This window comes from Stenella coeruleoalba (assembly GCF_951394435.1).
Source record: "Stenella coeruleoalba genome assembly, chromosome: 11".
Taxonomy (NCBI): Eukaryota; Metazoa; Chordata; class Mammalia; order Artiodactyla; family Delphinidae; genus Stenella; species Stenella coeruleoalba.
In genome coordinates, this window is record NC_137157.1 from 9,654,350 (window position 1) to 9,661,319 (window position 6,970).

Here is a 6,970-nt window from a genome sequence, read left to right on the forward strand (position 1 = left end):
CTCCCTGTGCCCACCATCTTAGGGGCACAGCCTCCACCCTCCTGCTCCAGCAATATTGTCACTGCTCTTTTTTTTTTTTTTTTGCGGCACGCGGGCCTCTCACCGCTGTGGCCTCTCCCGCTGCGGAGCAACAGGCTCCGGACGCGCAGGCTCAGCGGCCATGGCCCACGGGCCCAGCCGCTCCGCGGCACGCGGGATCCTCCCGGACCGGGGCACGAACCCACGTCCCCTGCACCGGCAGGCGGACTCTCAACCACTGCGCCACCAGGGAAGCCCTGTCACTGCTCTTAGCTGGAACTTAGATGGTCCCTGCGAAATGCCAGGGGACCAGTCGGGTAACGGGGTGGGGGGGGAGGTCACACCAGCAGAACAGCTTTCTCAGACTTTTCCAAAGTTTCCCAAACTTCCAACAAGAGGAATTCACCTCATAAGGAGCAGGGGTATAGCCGGAAGCAGCACTTCGAATAGGAAAACCATATTTCAAGTCTATCGAGTAATCAGTAAAACTCCTGTTCTTTCCACATTCTACTCCAGCATGAATCCAGATTTGTTTTAAAATATTGCTTTTAATTACTTACCACTGGGCAAAATGAAGCTGCAGGCAGATATGCCTTGTTTATCCTCTCTTGCACTGATTTACTTACAATCACCCTCTCTCCCTCTGTCCCACTCAGCTGGCACTGTCCAACCTTGGTTAAATCCCGCTGTCTACCTGCTCGTGCCAGCACCTGCACAGCTGAACGCTGATGTGGAAAAGCACAGGGCTCCGAGGTGTGTTGACTCTCATTTTAAATTCATGGGCAGAGATCTCCAAGGGGCGTTTCTTCCTTTCCAGCAAGTAAAGTCTCTCTGGAGGAAAATAACATCACCCAAACTCACATATTTTGTTACACAACGTTTGGCATTCAATAAGAAATTATCAGACATATCTGGAGACAAAACTGAATGAGTGAAAATCAAGAGAAAAAAAATGTTAAGGGCCAATAGACCTACACATGTAAAATTGCATGGAAGTAAATAAACACACACATAGGCACACGCACAGGCACACATATACACACAGGTACGAGTAAAACTGGGGAAATTGGAATAATATCGTATCCATGTCAGTATCTTAGTTGTGATATTGCGTTATAGTTTCGCAGGATATTACCATTGGGGGTAACTGGATAAAGGGCACATAAAATCTCTCTATTATTTCTTGCAACTTAATGTGGATTGATAATTATCTCAAAATTAAAAGTCTAATTTTTAAAAGATCTCTAAAGGAGATTCATAGAGTGGAGTTATAAGACCCAGGCTTGAAAATAATTATGATTAATATAACTAAGAATGTAGATGACAAATAGAATTTCAATAGAGAACTGTAAACTAAAAAAATAATCAAATGAAAATTCTAGAACTGAAAAATACGTTAACTGAACTTATGAACTCAATAAGTCTAACAGCAGTCTGGACACAGATGAAGAAGGAATTGTGAACCCTATGACCTCAAAAGAAATGATCCTTAAGAAAGACTGAGGGGAAAGAACGAAAGTACAGGAAAAAAAGCATAAGATTAATATGGATAAACCCACGCACATATGGTCACCTTATCTTTGATAAAAGAGGCAAGAATATACAGTGGAGAAAAGACAGCCTCTTCAATAAGTGGTGCTGGGAAAACTGGACAGCTATATGTAAAAGAATGAAATTAGAACCTTCCTAACACCATACACAAAAATAAACTCAGAATGGATTAAAGACGTAAATGTAAGGCCAGGGACTTCCCTGGTGGCGCAGTGGATAAGAATATGCCTGCCAGTGCAGAGGACACGGGTTCGATCCCTGGTCTGGGAAGATCCCACATGCCGTGGAGCAACTAAGCCCGTGTGCCACAACTACTGAGCCCACGTGCCTACAGCCCGTGCTCTGCAACAAAGAGAAGCCACTGCAAGGAGAAGCCCGCTCACCGCAACGAAGAGTAGCCCCTGCCCTCTGCAAATACAGAAAGCCCGCGTGCAGCAACAAAGACTCAACACAGCCAAAAATAAGTAAAATTAAATCTTTTTTTAAAAAGTAAATGTAAGGCTAGACACTATAAAACTCTTAGAGGAAAACATAGGCAGAACATTCTATGACATAAATCACACACAGCAAGATCCTTTTTGACCCACCTCTTAGAGTAATGGAAATAAAAACAAAAATAAACAAATGGGACCTCATGAAACTTAAAAGCTTTTGCACAGCAAAGGAAACCATAAACAAGACAAAAAGACAACCCTCAGAATGGGAGAAAATATTTGCAAATGAAGCAACTGACAAAGGATTAATCTCCAAAATATACAAGCAGCTCATGCAACTCAATATCAAAAAACAAAAAACCCAATTCAAAAATGGGCGGAAGACCTAAATAGATATTTTTCCAAAGAAGACATACAGATTGCCAACAAACACATGAAAAGATGCTCAACATCGCTAATCATTAGAGAAATGCAAATCAAAACCTCAATGATGTATCACCTCTCATCATCAGAATGGCCATCATCAAAAAATCTAGAAAAAATAAATGCTGGAGAGGGTGTGAAGAAAAGGGAACCCTCCTGCACTGTTGGTGGGAATGTAAATTGATACAGCCACTATGGAGAACTGTATGGAGGTTCCTTAAAAAACTAAAAATAGAACTACCATATGACCCAGCAATCCCACTACTGGGCATGTACCCTGAGAAAACCATAATTTGAAAAGAGACATGTACCACAATGTTCACTGCAGCACTATTTACAATAGCCAGGACGTGGAAACAACCTAAGTGTCCATCAACAGGTGAATAGATAAAGAAGATGTGGCACATATATACAATGGAATATTACATAGCCATAAAAAGGAATGAAATTGAGTTATTTCTAATGAGGTGGATGGACCTAGAGTCTGTCATACAGAGTGAAGTAAGTCAGAAAGAGAAAAACAAATACCTTATGCTAATGCATATATATGGAATCTAAAAAAAACGGTACTGATGAACCTAGTGGCAGGGCAGGAATAAAGACGCAGACGTAGAGAATGGACTTGAGGACATGGCGGGGAAGGAGAAGCTGAGACAAAGTGAGAGAGTAGCATTGACATGTATACACTACCAAATGTAAAATGGATGGCTAGTGGGAAGCAGCCGCATAGCACAGGGAGATCAGCTCGCTGCTTTGTGACAACCTAGAGGAGTGGGAGGGTGGGAGGGAGTCTCAAGAGGGAGGGGATATGGGGATATATGTATACATATAGCTGAGTCACTTGTTTTACATCAGAAACTAACACAACATTGTAAAGCAATTATACTCCAATAAAGATATATTTTTTAAAAGATTAATATGGGACATAATGAAAAAATCTAACATGTAAGGAGCCCCAGAAATGGAGAGAGCAAATAGGGCAGAAATAATATTTGAATAGACAATGAGAATTTTCCAAAAACCATTGAAAGACATTAAGCCAGAGATTCAAGAGTCTCAGGGAACTCCAAGAATGAGAAATGCAAACAAAACCATAACTAGGACTCTGATAGTGAAACAGCTGCAAATCAAAGACAAAGAAAAATTCTTAAATGGTCTCAGAGAGAAAAGATGCATTACCTTCCAAGGATGGATGACCAGAACAACCGCTAACTTCTCAATAGAAGGAATGGAAAAAGGAAGACAATAAAATGACATCTTCAAAGTGCTGAAAGGACATAACTGCCACCCTAGAACTCTATATCCATTGAAGTCCCTTCAGAAATAAGGAGGACGTAAAGATGTTTTCAGACAAAGGAAAAACAGAATAGTTATTACCAAAGTTTTTTGTTACCAACAGAGCTTCTCTTAAAGGACAGACTAAAGGAAATTCTTTAGGGAGAGGGCGAAAAGGTCCTGAAAGGAAGTATGGAAATTCCAGTGAAGAACAAAGGAAAGGGTGAATATGTGGCTAAATCTAACTTAATATTGATTGGAAAAAAATTATGTCTGTGAACTTTGAAATTCATGGCAGCAACAGAATTAAAAAGTGGGAAGAGGTAAAGGCAATTAAAATATTCTAATGTCCTTGCAGGGTCCTGGAAGTAGTAAAAGTATTAATTTTACATTAGAGTTGAACAAGTCTAGGATCGATATTGAATTTTCTTAGGGTAGTCACTAAAGACTGTAAAAGAATATGTAACTAACCAGTTACTACAGGAGAAAGAAAAAGAATAATAAAAATCCAAAGAAGGCCAAGAAAGGGGGAAAAAAGGAACCCAGAAAGGGAGGGATAAGTAGAAAATAGTGAGGTGATTGACTTAAACCTAAATTCAATGTCAGTGGGTAATTACATTAAATATTAAAAGATACATATTCCAATGAAAATATTAATATTGTCGAACTGGACTTTAAAATAAGTCTGTAGGAAAGTTGAAATTAAAAGGGTAGAAAAATATATACCATGCAAACACTAACTCAAAGAAGGTTGGTGTAGCTATACTTAGTTCAAAGTAGACTTTAAGACAAGAATCACTGCTAGAGATAAATGACACATTTCGTGATGATAAAGAGTCAGTCTCTTAGGAAGATATAACAATTATAAATTTGTATGTGTGTATTAACACAGCATAATTATATAAAGTAGAAATTGGTAGAAACAAAGGAAAAGTTGACAAGTCTGTAATTGTAGTGGGATATTTGAACACACCTATCTCAATAATGTATAGGGCTAGCAGAAGAAAAACAATTCAGCATGAGTACAGAACATCTGAACAAAATGATAAACAAAGTTGACCTAACAGAGCAACTACAGAATAGACATTCTTTTCAATTACATGTGAAAATTTTACCCATACTGACTATAGTAAGTAAAATAATGCCCTCCTCCCCCCACTAAAGATGTCTACTTCCTGATCCCCAGGACTTGTGAATATGTTGTCACATGGTAAAGGGAAATAAGGTTGCAGATGGAATTAATGTTGTTAATCAGATGACCATGAGATAAAGAGATTAACTAGGATTATCTGATTGGGCCCAAGGTAATCACAAGGGTCCTTAGATATGAAAGAGGCTGAAGAGTCAGTGTCAGAGGAAAGCAGAGGAAGTGTTTAGAAACTGAAAAAGGGAAAGAAATAGCCTTCCTCAGAGCCTCAGGAAGGGACGCAGGCCTGGGGATACCTTGATTTTAGCCTGCTGAGACCCATTTCAGACTTCTGACTCCAGAACTGTAAGATAATAAATTTACGTCATTTTAGGTCACTATCCTCCCAATATCTGTTACTTGCAGCTGATGCAGTTGCTAACTGATTCCAGGGTGTCCACCATTAACCACTCTAAACTGCAGGAGCAGTGCATGAAGAGGTGTAGCTAGAATGTAGGCTGAATCCTGGGGACCGACAAGAGCTGAGTCTGAAGAAGTAGGGTAGGATCCTATCCCCCCCATTCATTTATTCATATGGTTATTCATGAAACATTTACAAAGCCCCTACTCTCTGCTGGATCCTGTGTGAAACACAGAGATGCAGACGTGAATAAGACCAAGTCCTTGCTCTCAAGGAGCTCACAGGGGAAGACGGAGAATTAAACTCAAGTACAAAACAGTGGAGAAGAGCCGTGGCGGGAACATGCACCAGATGAGACGGGAGTACAAAGGACTTTTCTGGTTGTAAGTGGTGGAATCCCAACGTGTGCAAGCTAAGACCAAAAGAGTATGGGCTCCTTTAGCCAAAAAAGGAGGGACGGGCAGAGGAAGAATGTGGGCAGAGAGGATGTGTGAGCAAATGCAGGGAGGTGAGGAACAGTGTAGAGTGTGTGGAGAGCCATGAGAGCTGGAGTGGCTGGAACATAAACACAGGGGAAGGAGAGGCAAGGAGATGGAGGTGCCCACGGGCCATGCCACAGGCTTGAAGGCCAGGTCATGGCATCTGGATGTCACTTGGTGGGCGCTGGGGAACTGTGGAGGGAGGGAAGCAGTTGTTAAGGAGAGGAATGCAGTGGTGAAATTTGGGTTTTAGAAGTATCGCATTGACTGTGGTATAGAGGGTGAATTAGAGAAGGGCAAGACTGCGGTCAGGTAGTCCTATGAGGAAGTTATTGGCAATAATACAGGTGGGATCATGGCGCTGTGCACATGAAGAGTGCCATGAAGATGGCCAGAAGGGGCTGTAATCAGGACATAGGAGTTAGAACCAGCAGGCTTGTGACTGATTTGAGGTGGGTGATGGTAAGGGGAAGCGGGAAGGACAAGATTCCCTGATTTCTGACGTAGGCAACTGCAGGTGGTGGTGGTGCCGTTTACTGAGACAGGGATGCAAGAGAGCAAGTTGGAGGAAGATGGATTCACTTTGGGACACTGAGTTTGAAGGGTTTGTGGGACATTCTGGTGGAGATGGCCAGGGGGCATTTGGATATTTAGGCCTGTAGCTCCAGTGAGAGGCCTAATCTGGAGAGAGAAACACAGGAGCCATCAGAATCTACAAGGACATTGACAATGGAACCGTGGGAGTGGATGAGATCCCCAAAGGACAGTCCTTAAGGTGGCAATTCTCAACAAGATGTGTGTGGGGTGGCATAACTCCCTGGAAGAGTGTTTGGAATCACCAGAGAGGTTTTCCAAAATACACACCCAACCCTCAATTCCAGTAAATACTCTACGCAGCATGACCAAGGGAAACTCTTCCTGATGAGGCGGTGACCTAGGGTAGGAAGGAATTTGAGACCATTGATAAGAGGAGGGTCAAGGTGGGCACAGAGATCAAAGGAAGAAGGAGCCAGAAGGGAAGAGAGTTTTGAGGAGACCCAGGAGAATGAGGTGCCCCAGGTGTTAGGATAGAGCAGTAATTCTCAATGGTGAGTGCGCACCAGGGGTGCTTGTGAAAAATACAGATTACTGCCCTTCACTATTCTGATACTTTGGCGCCTTGGAATCTGCATTGTAAAGAGTTCTGCAGGCACTATCTTTGGGGTGGAGAATTTCACGTAGATGGGTGTAGTCGACAGATTTA